This window comes from Nycticebus coucang, chromosome 19 (genome assembly GCF_027406575.1).
Source record: "Nycticebus coucang isolate mNycCou1 chromosome 19, mNycCou1.pri, whole genome shotgun sequence".
In the NCBI taxonomy this organism is placed as follows: Eukaryota; Metazoa; Chordata; class Mammalia; order Primates; family Lorisidae; genus Nycticebus; species Nycticebus coucang.
In genome coordinates, this window is record NC_069798.1 from 70,988,061 (window position 1) to 71,002,685 (window position 14,625).

Genomic DNA, 14,625 nt, shown 5'->3' on the forward strand with positions numbered 1-14,625 from the left:
GCTGTGCACGTTCATTCCAGTGTTATCAAAAAGGGAGTTTTTCCCAAACAGAGGGAAGGATTCCTGCACTTTCCCTCGTTCGTTCCATTTCCATCCCATGATATGAGCTCTACCTGTTCTAATGTCATTTCATGTCCTCCTATATTGCACCTAGAGCTCTGTGTGTGTAAACTGCAGCCGCATTAAATCACGAGGAAATCACAGGAGCCTGGCTCCTTCCTGGGCTGCCTAAAGTGAGAGAAAAACAAATGATAAGAAGCCAAACTAGGGTCAGAGCCTGAGCTACAGATGTGCAGACACCCCCACTGTGCACGGAGGCACCAGCAATTCCCCTCGGCACACCTAAATAACACCAGCCCGGCGCCTCATTTGTATTATACGGCTGCACATCTGTCTCCACAGTTTCTGAGAGACTGTATTTAAAACATAAAGGTTCGGTATTAAGGGAAATAATTAACATGCTTCTTGGCACCTGGCCCACAGGGACAGCACACCACACCACCTGAAAATGACAGACTCTGCTATCATCTCCCATCATTATGAGCATTTCAGAGGGATGATTATAATAATAGGCCCTCCCCCAAAGGCAGCCGTGTTGTGTATGTATCCAGGTGTGGGCAGCCAGCACGTGGGTAACCAACTCACAACCCTGAAGGTCAGCTCCGTAGGCTGCTCTTACATTGATAATTACTCGGTGTTCTTTCACTTCTTACAAGCTGTATGCTATCTCATTAATAAGAGATTGAACACACTCAACTACTTCTAAAAGCTGTAAAGATTCCAATTTTGAAATACATGCCAGGACAGAACTCGGGCGCCTTCCAGGAAGCATTGAGAGCTTCCCGCCCTGACATTGCCCACCCCCCAACTTTTCTGGACACGCCGCCAACCACTGCTTTCCCCAGCCTTACTGGACAAAAAAAAAAATCTGTAGGTTTATTAAGTAACTTTTTATTTTTCATCTTCTTTGATTACACCAAGAAATTGACCCTCCTAAGATCTGAAACTTCTCAGAATGGAGTAAGAATAAAGGGAACAAGGTGCGGCTGCTGAATTTTTCTTTTCTTCTTTCTCTCCCCACTGTCAGGACCTTTAAATGTGTGGTACAGAACCTGCGTTCCCCTCTGTTGTTACCAATGCGTGTTTTAGCATTGCTCTGGTTTTGGTTTTCAATTTATAAAACATTTATATTTTGTTTTAAATTTAGGGCACATTCAGGAAGCTGTCTGGGGGCAGGTGCTCATCTGATATGAGCAGCGTGACGGTCCCCTGCAGGACACGTTTGGGGACATCAGTGAATGGTGGCTCCCTGCTGCCCACACCACCACTGAGGAGCTTTTATTTTTGGCTTCTGTACATGTGTGATCTGTCCCTTCTTTATTCCCACACAGGGCCCGCACAGCGAGCTCACTTCTGGCACATTTGGATATTTCTATTGCAATTAGGTTCCCTGTTTTCACTGCGCAAAGGTGGGAAACTGACAGGGAGTTAAAACCCTCCAGGAGAGCAGCCCGGCCACAGCCAGTGATTGAATGATCTCATTTAAGGCTTTTTGTTAGACAACAGGCAGCCCTCTATGAAGATTGATACAGAAGTGCTGGGCTTGGCTGGCCGGATCGTCAACTGGATTGATATCACGCTCCTGCGTGGATGAAGACAAAGTGACTGTTATCATACCCAATACAGGGGCTTGTCAGGGGCGGAAAATCACCCTGAGTCACTGATTATGGGCACGTTTCACGACTGTCATGCGAATTTAGTAGCAAGATGTCACAGCTGGGCTGCTGGGCCACAGACTCTTTATTTATAAGAAAAGTAAAGGCAGCCTGCAGGCCCAGGCATGGCAGGGCAGGTGAAGGCAGCCTGCTCGGGTGGGTGTCAGGTGAAAACTTGGAGTGAGGGGGGCTTGCTGGTCACACAGCTCTCGGAGCCCACTGGCCAGCTGACCTGCATGTCCCAGCCCTCGGGTACATGTTAGGGGTGAGAGGGACACCATTTGCTCAGCATAATAAATTTGGGGGAGCAGGGATGACACATATTTTGCAAATGGCTGCAGTCCACCTCATTCAGACCCCACATGAGCACCTCCCAGTGGGGAAGACAGCAACATTCCTGGGCTGTGATGGGAAACTGAGATTTGCAGTGAGCTAAAGGACTTGATCTAAGGCATGCAGGTGGCCTATTAGACAAATGGTCCATGAGTGGGGATGACCATGCAGCAGCTGGGCCCCACTGCCCTGCGGGCGAGCACCCAGACCCCCACAGCCCTCTTATATGGCACAGGGCCATTCTCTCAGAACTCAGCTTCTACTCATGTTTAGCTCTCTCTTTGTTTTTTACTTATTTGCTTTTTTGAGACAAGGTCTCACTCTGTTGCCCAGACTAGGGTACAGTGGCCTCAACCCAGCTCCCAACAACCTCAAACTCTTGGGCTCACACAATCCTCCTGCCTCAGCCTCCCTAGTAGCTGGGACTACAGGCACTGGCTATATCGGCTGACTTTTTTACTTTTAGTAGAGATGGGATCTCGCTCCTGCCCAGGCTGGTCTGAAACTCCTGAGCTCATGGACTCTTCCCACCTCGGCCTCACTGAGTGCTGGGATCACAGGCTAAACCACCACGCCCGGATGTTGCCAGGACAGCAGTCCATGCTGGGTCTCATGTCACCTGAAGTCATTTCCCGGGAGACACTCCGGACAGCACACTGTATACTGTGCCTCCACAGAGTCACAGGTGCCTTTTCTCTTTTCCAAGCAGTTCATGTGAGCAAAGTAATTGCTTTCTGGGAACCGCGGGAATGTGAGTTCCCTGGGATCACTTCCCTGCTGAGGAGCTAACACGGGCAGCAGAACTGGGCACGGGCGGCTGGTGCACAGCTGTTAGGTCAGGAGTTATTTCCTAGGGCACAGGCCAGACAGCGGCTACTAAGGTGGGCAAGGCAGGAGCCAGGGCAAGAGGGGCTGAGCCGACCCCAGACCCCTCAGGGGTCACTCTGGCACACAGGCAGCTACTAATGCCCGCTGATCTGTCCACAGTAAACAGAGGTATCTGAGGGCAGGGCTGGCCTGAGACAGGATGTGGGAAGGGGTGGGCTTGAGTCAGGTGTGGAAGTGGGACCAGCAAGACCCACTGCAGAAGTTGGGGGGTTGCCAAGGAAGCCCCGAACCGGCCTGGGAAAGCTGCTGTGGGCAGGGTGGGCAGCGTTGGGTGGGAAGCGGCCCAGGATGGGTTAAGGGTTCAGAATCAGCAGTTTGGTTTCAGTCAGATGCAGCCTGAGATGTCCGTGAGGCTGTCAGGAAGGCACAGGCTCAGGGTGCTGCAACCACCACACTCATGTGGGGCCATTCCCAGAGGTCTGGGGGAACCTTGGAGGGGTCTGGGATAGAGGCAAAGGCTTCAGGGAGCTAGGGGGTGGGCTAAGCTCGGGCTGAAGTTGGTCGCTCCTGCTGCCCCAGGCCACACGCCCCCAGACACGGCCTTTCCACCTAGAGCTCTTGCCCTGTTCCGGGGGAGACGAAACCTGCCTGCATCATTTAAAAGTAAACACACAGCCGAGCACGTTGCAGCAGTCTCCTGCACAGTGCCAGCATCTGGTAAGGATGGGCACTTTGCCCTCAATTAATTGTCTCTGACAGACTGAAATCCTGACCTTGGGAGTTGTGTCTAAACTTCCAGCCACGTTACTGTGTGACAGAACCAGCATTTCAAACTAAAACTAAATGTCCAATGTACTTTCAAACTTGCGCAGAGGGCATACTTATTATAAGAATAGAGTTTTGACATTGAAGGAAAATTAGGAGATGATTTCCAAATGATTGTAAAATTATTTTCCAGCTCTCTGCCACGTTTTTGGCAAGGAGGTGGGGGCTGGTGTGGGATGCTGCAGCCTGTCACCGTGCTTGGTGTACCTTTGTCTGTGCTGACATTTTCATCATGCTTCAAAATTCCCAGGGTAGAATTTAATGAAAAAATACAGCGTTCTCTTTGGGTTTAATATGCGATTTCATTTCATAAGATATTTCTTAAACTATTACTGCTTTATAAAATGGAAATGCCCCCTTTCCCTTTCATTCCCAGCAAGATTTCCATCGTACAATTTATGGTTTCAGTGAACAGCCAGTCGTATACGTTCATCTGTCTTTGCAAAAATAATGCTTTTGTCTTTAAGTCATTACAGGAAGTGTGGCTTGCTCTTGTGATGCAAAAGCACTTGATTTAGAGACCAAAGTACTGAGGACTACTTCTTCAACTATTTCGTAAAATTAGATTTGTATTGACACAGCCTACTCTGTATAATAACTGTGTTTAGCAGAGCAACTGAGGTCGGCTCTCTGCAGCAAAACAGGTTGGTGTCATCTTAAACAACAATGGCATCTCTATGTAGTATGATACTATGTAGTACAGTACCCAGGCCCTGCTGGAGCCGGCTTCACGAGCTGACGTCTGGACTCCGTGACGACTGCCACGACTCCCCAAAGTCTCCATGCTCAACTTCGCGCCCCACAATACTCCTAACAGAAAGGCCCCCCCAAAGATGCTCTTGGTCTGTGAGGGGCTGGCATAAAAGTAACCATTGCTGTTAGGAAGTGGAAGGTTCCAGCATTTCAGGAGAGAAGAATGAGGTCAGCTACCCCAGACAGCTGCTATGTGTGAGAGAAACACTGTGCCCTGCCCATGACCTGGCCCCCAACCACCCTGTTTGGAGGCAGACATGGTGTGGAGGCAGCTGTGGGGGGGAGGCAGACGTTGGGTAGGGGCAGATGTGGGGTGGAGGCAGACATGGGGTGGAGGCAGCTGTGGGGGAGAGGCAGCTGTGGGGTGGAGGCAGCATTGGGGTGGGGGCAGACGTGGGGTGGGGGCAGCTGTGGGGTGGGGGCAGATGTGGGGTGGGGGCAGACGTGGGGTGGGGGCAGCTGTGGGGTGGGGGCAGCAGTGGGGTGGAGCAGACGTGGGGTGGGGGCAGCTGTGGGGTGGGGGCAGACGGGGGGTGGGGGCAGACGGGGGGTGGGGGCAGCTGCGGGGTGGGGGCAGCTGCGGGGTGGGGGCAGCAGTGGGGTGGGGGAAGCTGTGGGGTGGGGACAGACTTGGGGTGGGGGCAGCTGTGGGGTGGGGGCAGACGTGGGGTGGTGGCAGCTGTGGGGTGGTGGCAGCTGTGGGGTGGGGGCAGATGTGGGGTGGGGGCAGACATGGGGTGGGGGCAGACGTGTGGTGGAGGCAGCTGTGGGGTGGAGGCAGCTGTGGGGTGGGGGCAGCATTGGGGTGGGGGCAGACGTGGGGTGGGGGCAGCTGTGGGGTGGGGGCAGACGTGGGGTGGGGGCAGACGTGGGGTGGGGGCAGCTGTGGGGTGGGGGCAGACGTGGGGTGGGGGCAGACGGGGGGTGGGGGCAGCTGTGGGGTGGGGGCAGACGTGGGGTGGGGGCAGACGGGGGGTGGGGGCAGACGGGGGGTGGTGGCAGACGGGGGGTGGTGGCAGAAGTGGGGTGGGGGCAGACGTGGGGTGGGGGCAGACGTGGGGTGGGGGCAGCTGTGGGGTGGGTGCAGACGTGGGGTGGGGGCAGCTGTGGGGTGGGGGCAGACGGGGGGTGGGGGCAGCTGTGGGGTGGGGGCAGCTGTGGGGTGGGGTCAGATGGGGGGTGGGGGCAGACGTGGGGTGGGGGCAGACGGGGGTGGGGGCAGCTGTGGGGTGGGGGCAGACGGGGGTGGGGGCAGACGGGGGTGGTGGCAGCTGTGGGGTGGGGGCAGCATTGGGGTGGGGGCAGACGTGGGGTGGGGGCAGCTGTGGGGTGGGGTCAGACGGGGGGTGGGGGCAGACGTGGGGTGGGGGCAGCTGTGGGGTGGGGGCAGACGTGGGGTGGGGGCAGCTGTGGGGTGGGGGCAGACGGGGGGTGGGGGCAGCTGTGGGGTGGGGGCAGCTGTGGGGTGGGGGCAGACGGGGGGTGGGGGCAGCTGTGGGGTGGGGGCAGCTGTGGGGTGGGGTCAGACGGGGGGTGGGGGCAGACGTGGGGTGGGGGCAGACGGGGGTGGGGGCAGACGGGGGGTGGAGGCAGACGGGGGTGGGGGCAGCTGTGGGGTGGGGGCAGACGGGGGTGGGGGCAGCTGTGGGGTGGGGGCAGACGTGAGGTGGGGGCAGACAGGGGGTGGGGGCAGACGGGGGTGGGGGCAGCTGTGGGGTGGGGGCAGCAGTGGGGTGGGGGCAGACGGGGGGTGGTGGCAGACGTGGGGTGGCGGCAGACGTGGGGTGGCGACAGACGTGGGATGGGGCAGACGTGGGGTGGGGGCAGCTGTGGGGTGGGGGCAGACGGGGGGGTGGAGGCAGCTGTGGGGTGGGAGCAAACGGGGGTGGGGGCAGCTGTGGGGTGGGGTCAGACGTGGGGTGGGGGCAGCTGTGGGGTGGGGGCAGCTGTGGGGTGGGGGCAGCTGTGGGGTGGGGGCAGACATGGGGTGGGGGCGGACGTGGGGTGGGGGCGGACGTGGGGTGGGTGCAGACGTGGGGGTCCCCAGGTGTCACAGGGGCTTATCCACCCACCAGAGAGAAGCCCCGACCCTCAGAATGGTCACCACCCAGCTCTGCTCAGGGCAATGGCCTCCTTATGACAGTCTGTGCTGGGGGTGTCTCCCCAGACTCCACACTGCATGAACTATTTAAACTTGGCACGTAGTCCAATCAATTATTTTTTTAAAAAATAGCTAACGGGAATAAAGGTGTGAACAGTGGATGGCAAACATAAGTAAAGAGGTTCCCCCCACATGGTGTGGCGTCCTCAGGCGTATCACAGCAGCCTCCTGCTCTGTCTGCCCTGTTCTGGGCATTACAAGCCACCGTATGCCAAGGCCCCCAGGCACAGCCAAGGGAGAGTCAGCGGCTCCAGGCCCGGTCCCTGGGCCTCCATCCTCCAGCTCTGTGCTGTCTGGGAGAGCTGGGGAGGGGACTGAGGGAGACTGAGGGGACAGCACCGCAGAGCTCAGGGCTGCGCACCTCATAACTGTGCTTATGCTCATAGAACCCACAGCACCCCATGACAGTCTCACCAAAAACTCAAATCTCAAAGTTTCCATGTGAAAATAAATCTCAGAGGTGACATGCTCTGTACAGTTCCAATGTCAATGCTGTCATTGCTACCCTGACATTGGGACCAGCAACCACCCTCAGGAGTGGGTGGCGGAGGCTGCCAACTGACAGGGACTCAGCAAAGTCACTCGTGTTCACACACAGACCCACCCAGAGAAGGGTGTGAATGGTCCCTCAGCAGGACCGGCTGTGCCTACCAGGGCCCCACACTGAGAGGTGCCTGCCAACCCAGCCATGAAGAGGCCCCGGGCAGGGCCATGCAGGGGACTGGGGGCTCATAGCAGAGCCCTGCGAGGACAGCTCAGTCACCAGCTGAGTGAGCACTTAGTGAGTGCCTGCTCCCTGGCTGCTTGCTGGATGCATGGGGCAGGGAAATTCTAAGAACCTGCCATCACTGCGTCTAAACACATCTGAATGGGGAGCAATCATTTCCTGGTAGGATCAGAGAAAAGAATAACCATAGGTGACCACATCCTGCTGCTATCGATGGCTGCCACCTCGTGGGCCCACTGGGCTTAGGGGACAGGGCACCAGCGCAGCTTGGGGTCAGCCCACCCTGGCCTCACACTTGAATGAAACCTGTACGAGTGAACTTTGGTCTAGTTAATTTTATTGATTCCAGAATGGAAGACAAACACAATTATTTAGGATCGAAGTGTCAGGAAGCCCAGGGTTCTCCAGAGCAATGCGCCACTAGATTCGGAGCTTATGTCCCTAAAGGGCATTAGGCTGGATCAGCCCAGGAAGGGGAAAAACTAAAAGTGATGCCAAAGAGGAGAAAAACCTTTCTATGCCTAAGAGAACAGAACTCATATAGATCTAGGTGGACCAAGGAGAGCAGACATCAAGATTCTTTCAGCCATTTTCGATTTCTTGGGATGTGCCGAAGGAGGCTGAGCCCCACAGCACAGGGACAGTTTAATGTTCGGGAGACAGCCACACTCAGCGCTTCCCAGATACCCAAGATCATGAGTTTAATTATAAAACTTAGTGTGGCTAAATAATACAGGTCTAAATCAATACCTGTGCTCATGCAGGACTCGGGCGCTGCAGGCTGGGTCGCGTCCCCCAAAGAGATGTGTGGAAGTCCCTTGTTTGGAAATAGTGTTTGTAGGGTAATCACATTAAAATAAAGTCATGGAGGACTTGGGTGGCCCTAAGTGGAATGACTGAAAGGAGTTCCAACAAGAAGAAGGAAATTTGGACCCAGGCTCATGATGGGAGAAGGCCGTATGATGATGGAGGCAGAAACAGGAGTGACAAGTCTCTAAGCCAAGGACGCTGAGCATGCCAATGACATCAAAGACACCAAGGACATCCCGGATGCCAAGGACGCCCAGGACGCCAAGGATGCCCAGAACGCCCAGGACGCCCAGAACGCCCAGGACACCAAGGACACCAATACCAAGGTCACCCAGGACACCAAGGATGCCCAGGACACCAAGGACACCCAGGACGCCAAGGACGCCCAGAACACCAAGGACACCAAGGATGCCCTGGACACCAAGGACATCCAGGATGCCAAGGACACCCAGGACACCCAGGACTCCACTGGAGGCTGCAGGAAACGAGAGAGGCCCTGCAGCCTCTAGGACTGTGAGGGAATAAACTTCTGTTGTGCCAAGCCACTCAGTGACATAGGATACGATGCCACCACATTCCCGTGACTCTCCCTGAGAATCAGGGTGCCCATTTCACAGAGGCAGCTGGAGGCCAGCATTGCACCTTCAGTCCCAGCACCTCCTTGTGTCCCATGACCTTCCTGCAGAGGTAACAATGATAAAAGCATCGTGAAAAGAAGCCAGACGGGGTCATTTCTCATTTAGCCCCTTTTCCTGGAATGGCACAAACATAAAATCCTTTGTGCTCTGGGGCAGGAAAGGGGGGCTGCAGGGTCTGTGCTAGGCTGGGCTAGATACCGACTGAGGCCCACCTCCCCTCCGCTCCTCCCAGGGACGCTGGGCACCATTGGTGGCCTGGAAGAATGAGGGCGTCTGCACCATTCCCGTTTAAAACAGAAAAAGGAGCAGACAGAGGCAGCCTGGTTGGGAGGGACTCGCTTAGAAAATATTCCTCCTGGAAGCCGACAGCCCATCCGTCTCCCTTCTTAAGGGTGTCAAGGCTGCTTGACTTGAAGATGATTTGATGCCCAGAAATGAGTCCCCCTCGCCCCCTGAGCGTGAGTGATGGCCAGGGACAGCAGGGACGCTGGGCACCATTGGCTGGCCTGGACCCTTGAAATAAAAATGAAAAAAAAAGGAACCGTTTTTAAAATAATGGAGCTCCCCGGGAAAAATATACTTCATGATCTGCTTTCTGGGAAGTATTTATTTCTCTCTGTTTGTGAAAGGGGTTTATCATGCCTCATGTATTTCTCTGCACTAAAACAAAACCTCAAAATCTATATAGAGGGGAAAAACCTCAAAATCTATACAGAGAAAAAAGCCCAAAAATAGAGGTGCTATAAACACACACACATATACATGTGCACACACAGAGGCAGGAGATACACATATGTACACACACACACACACACACACGGACATATACATGGCGATAACATATACACGTGGGCAGACGGTGGCTGCCAGGACAAGGCACACACATTTTGAAAGACATGATCTGTGTGTCACTTTTCAAAGTTGAATTGAATCACAGCACCAGTGTGTGGTGTGACATTCACAGCACCTCTTATAATTGCAGAAGTCAAATATACATGTAGTATTAGAATTTTAATATAGTTTTTTCCTTTCTTAAAATATGCATACAGTTTTTGGATCCTGTGTGTGTTAAGGAGGAGGCTTATCTATTAGAAGACATCTGTGCAGTGCAGGGGATGTACATAGTATGTGAAAGAAGGTTGTATGTACTGGCAGACACACGCGTTTGCACGTGGAAGGGGTGCATATCAGAAGACACGCCTGTGTTACAGGGTGTGCATGTATCAGAGGAGACATGTACTTATCAGAGAACATTTATATAATACAACTTTCTTCTGGAACTGACTGCGGGTACAGATACCCACATGTGTGCAGTCCTGAGCTCTGAACAGGGCGTGACCCCGAGCCTAACACTGACACCCCTGCAGGTGGCTGTGCACAGCACGGATGCTCCCTGGCTCCAGCCCTTCTGCAGCTTCCCAGGCGTTGAGGGTGGTGAGATGTGGGGGCCGGAAGCCTGCTTACCTAGTTGGGGGCTCGCCATTTGCTCCTGCAACACGTGGGGCTGTGAGGAGGGATCAGTGTGTTCTGGGGGCCACTGGACTAGGCATTAGGAGGGTCCTTGCTTCCTCCGTTAACCGTGAAGGATCCAGGCTGGCAGAGACCAAGGGTACCTGGGGTCACGCAATCCTCCATGGCCTCAGGATAGCAGAGGAGCAGCTGAGGCTTGCAGGACCCTAGGTGTGAGACAGGGGCAGCTGGAGCTCACAGCACCCTGCACAAGAGCCTGGGAGGGGTGTGGTTAGAAGCCCTGGCTCTGAACCAACAGCCTTTACTAATGGGCACTCATGTTTCAATTCCACATAATTATCATATGCCATGAAATATTTTTCTCCTTTTGGTTACTTTTAAGCCTTTAAAATTATAAGCATCCTTCTTAACTTGTGATTGATAAAAATCACAGGTGAAAGCTGGATGCTGCCAGGGTGGCAGAGAGGCCGAGAAAGTGACTTTCTTAGCTGTGATCTTACCGAGGCACAGTGACTCCCAGGACCAAAATTTTGAAGATGCAGAAGTTCCCTGGATACTGGAATCATGTTCAAAACATACTGGGGAAAAATAAAACCTAAGTGTTTGCCTCCAAGAGCACAGAAACCTTTCTTCTTCCTTCCAGTCTGAGCCAAGTCTCTTTCATTGTTTTGCAGAGAAGGGCTTGGGACTTACGGCATTTTCACAAGAAGGGCGGTTGAGAGGAGAGCGCAGGCTCATGCAGGGTGCAGGCTCCCACATTCAGAGACAGTCCTACCCAGGCTGCTCTGCCCTCGCTGCACCCCCTTGCTCTGGATGAAGAGGCTGGTGTAGGGCTGCTTCCTGTGAAATGCTCACTCTGTGCAGCAGACAGGGGGTCAGGGGTGGGTCCACCCTCTCAGTCCTGCCCAGAGGTTATAGCACTGACCCCATATGATCGGGAACTGAGTCAACATTTTGTTACTTGATGTGGCCCCCGGAAGTGCCCAAGGTCTCACCTCCACAGTGAGGCCTCCTTGCACTGGGCTGGCTGCCCCTCAGTTGGCGTCTCCCACCCTGCACATATGTCAACTCAGCACTGCACTTTTGAATCTGAAGTGACCGTGATTTCTGAAACACTAATTTTTGCCAGCCCCTCTGTTGACCTCATAGCTAATATTAGCCTGATTTCCTACACAAACTGTATGTTATATATGATATGCCCCAGAGCCCATGATGCCCAAATCCAGGTGTCTCCAGGAGAGGCCACTCCCGGGATGACTCAGGTGTCAGCAGACTGTGCTCTGTGCTGTACAGGACCGAGTTCTCTGTCCCCTCCTGGCTGTGCACTGGGCTATTCTGCCCTGTGCCCCTTGTCACATGGCCCCCTCCACGTGCAGAGTCTGCTGGCACAGGTTGAGTCCTTCTGGAACTAGACTCTCTCCTGCTTCTGTGCTATTTCTCAGGGCTTGGGCGTCACACAGAGCCTGGTACATAGTCCAAGAGAATCCCCCAGTCCCACAGTCCACAGCCTCCAGTGCCCCATGAAGTCCCTCTGCCATGACTGGGGACCCTTTGCCATCACAGGCTCAGGGTTGGGGTCTCAGGATCTGGGCATTTCTGGAAGTCTATCTCACCCACTCACAGCTGGGCCTTCATGCCTGGGGGAAACTCTCTAAGGAGCTGAACAAACTCTGGAAAGGGTCTGAATGATGGAGCTGAGCCCAGGGGATGGAGCCCTCCCATCTGTCATTCAGAGGTGCCTGAGTATTAGGGGGTCCTGGCCAGTGACTCAGCCCCACGTGGACACGGAGATGCCACGGCCAGTTCCACCTGCTCAGTCTTCACAATGACCAGGTAAGACAAGGATTTCCAGATATTTTCTGAACAAATGATAGAGAAGGAAGGAAAGCATAAAAGAGCAGGGGGCACCTGCTCGCAGCTGGCATGTGCGTCTTCATGCTGAAAGGGCTGCGGAGGGTCCAGCCCGATCCACGTACAAGAAACAATCAATTATAATATTTTGAAATTTCAGCTTAAGGATAAGTCCTGGAAGTTTCCCAAGAAAACGGGAACTGTAACCTACAGCGGAATAAGTCAGATGCCCATCAACTTTCTCATCAAAATCCAAATCCTCAGGGAACTGTTTCTGAACGTCTATAGGGGATGGACATTTAGCCTGAATTCCATACCTGGCTGGACTACCAAGCGCAAGGCGACTTTTCAGGAAAAAAACCACCTCTGCATGATTCTGACTCCACTGAAATGAGACAGGAGGCCACGGAACAGGACAACTTGGGGTCCTTGGTAAGGGTGGATCCAACCTCACGTGGCAGCTGCCTCACTGCCCTGGAGCACAGCAAGCCCCTCGCACCAGACAGGCGAAGCTGGGGCCATCAGATGCGTGCTCAGAGGAACAGGTGAAAGCAACTTTGGAAAGAAAAAGGGAGAGGAGAAGAAGCTATAATGAGAGTGAAAAGCAAATAAAAGGGGAAGAAAGGCTGCTGAATAAGCCGCTGCACCACATCACCCCTCTAGGTCCGGTTGCACAGTCACTGCATGAATCACATCCCCTAGAGTTGTCCAGTGCACAACCTGAGCCACTGTACACTTCAACTTTGCAGATAACAATTCCAGGAAAGCCAGAAGAGCTGGGAAATAAACCTCCACCCTCACCCCATGGTTCCTCAGAGAACAGCATTTTCATACTCACAGTAGCATAAAAACCTGCTAATGTTCAACTTTTAGAATCCACATATCAACAAAGCTTAACAAACTTAGAAGCAATTGAGAGGAAAAAGTAAATAAACCATGTCACCCTTGACAACTTCAAGGTCAAAGTCACAGAGGTCAGGAGGCAGGCAGCAGAGTGGGGTGTTCACGGAGAGGGCGGGGGGAGGAGAGACCCTCGCCTCACGAAATAGCTGGAGAAACGCCCGTGACTGATGAGATGGGAAGTTAATGAGATGAAGGTCACACCGGGTCACGGACAGCGTGCAGGGGGCCTTCAGGGTGGGAGGAGAGTGTGAATTAGAGAACCCTGTCATCCCCAAAAAGCCACCCACAATGTCTGAAAAGGAGATGCCAGCTCATAATGGGGCATTATATTAAAATATTAGTGGGAGATTCAAAGTGGCTCCCTTAAGAAGAGACCAATTATGGGGAGAGGAGAGGTAATTTGGTTTTCATTATGAGTTCTATGTCTATTTAATCTACCAAGCCATATGCAGATATTAACGCCATATAAATATCACTATATGTAATAATACATACATTTTAAAATACATAAAACTTTTATTATAGATCCACATCTATTGTAAAAATGAAAGAAAATCTACATGATAAATTGGAATTCACTTCTGATCACTTCTGTAAAATCTAAATAACTGAGACAAAACAAAAATATGACATGCTGCTTTTATCCTTTTTTTGATGCCAGTTGAAATTTATTTCCTCTCTCTCCATCTCCCCCCCACACCCCCACACACAATAGTTTTTTTAAAAAAAAATCAGAAGTCATTAGGCACATGAATTCAACAAGGAAGTGTAAAACTGACAGCTCTTATTATCACCCAAGGCAAAATGATTCAGACCTACATTTGTAGATCTGCTTAACTTAACATATCAAATATTAGTGTCAAATGGAAATAGGGCAGATAATTTTAGAGAGTTGTTATTACATGACATTCAAAATCATATGCTATGTTCTGCAACACTCAAAGAAAGATAAAAATGAAAAATGAAGTTAATGAAAAGTTATTGCCTTACTGAAGATTGCAGAATCAGGCACTTTACATTAAAACAAACTCTTTTTAGAACACTCAAGCTAACAGAAAATAATAATTCAAGAGTGAATCACCCTAATGTAATACGCTCAATCTCTTGTCCACAAATAGTCTTCCCAGCTGAATCAGAACTCTTTATTTTTACCATCACACATGATTTATAAATAGGAATTTTGGGAAGAGCTATCAGACTTTCATAGAGGAAGGTGGGTGCCACCTGCACGCCAGGACCAAGTTTCTGTCTAAACGTCACTGCCAGAACAAGGAGAGCATCTGCACCATGACTGAGACGCAGCTGTCCACGGTCTGCAGCACCTTGCAGACCTGGTCCAGGCCAGCTGGGCGCATGTGGGATGCATACACGGCTTTCATGCACGATGCTGCCTCCCTACAAAACAAAACACTCTGTTTCCTCTTTTTCTATCCAAGACTTTACAACAGTAATGACAAGCAGTGTCCCCTTTCATGGGTATTAATGTACTAGTCTGCTTAAAAAAGAAATGTATAACATCCACATCTCTAGGGAAGCATCTCACCATTCCTGAGAACTTGGACTTGAATGATGACTCTGCAGTATGGCGGGTCTGGTGCTCTTTGATGTCTT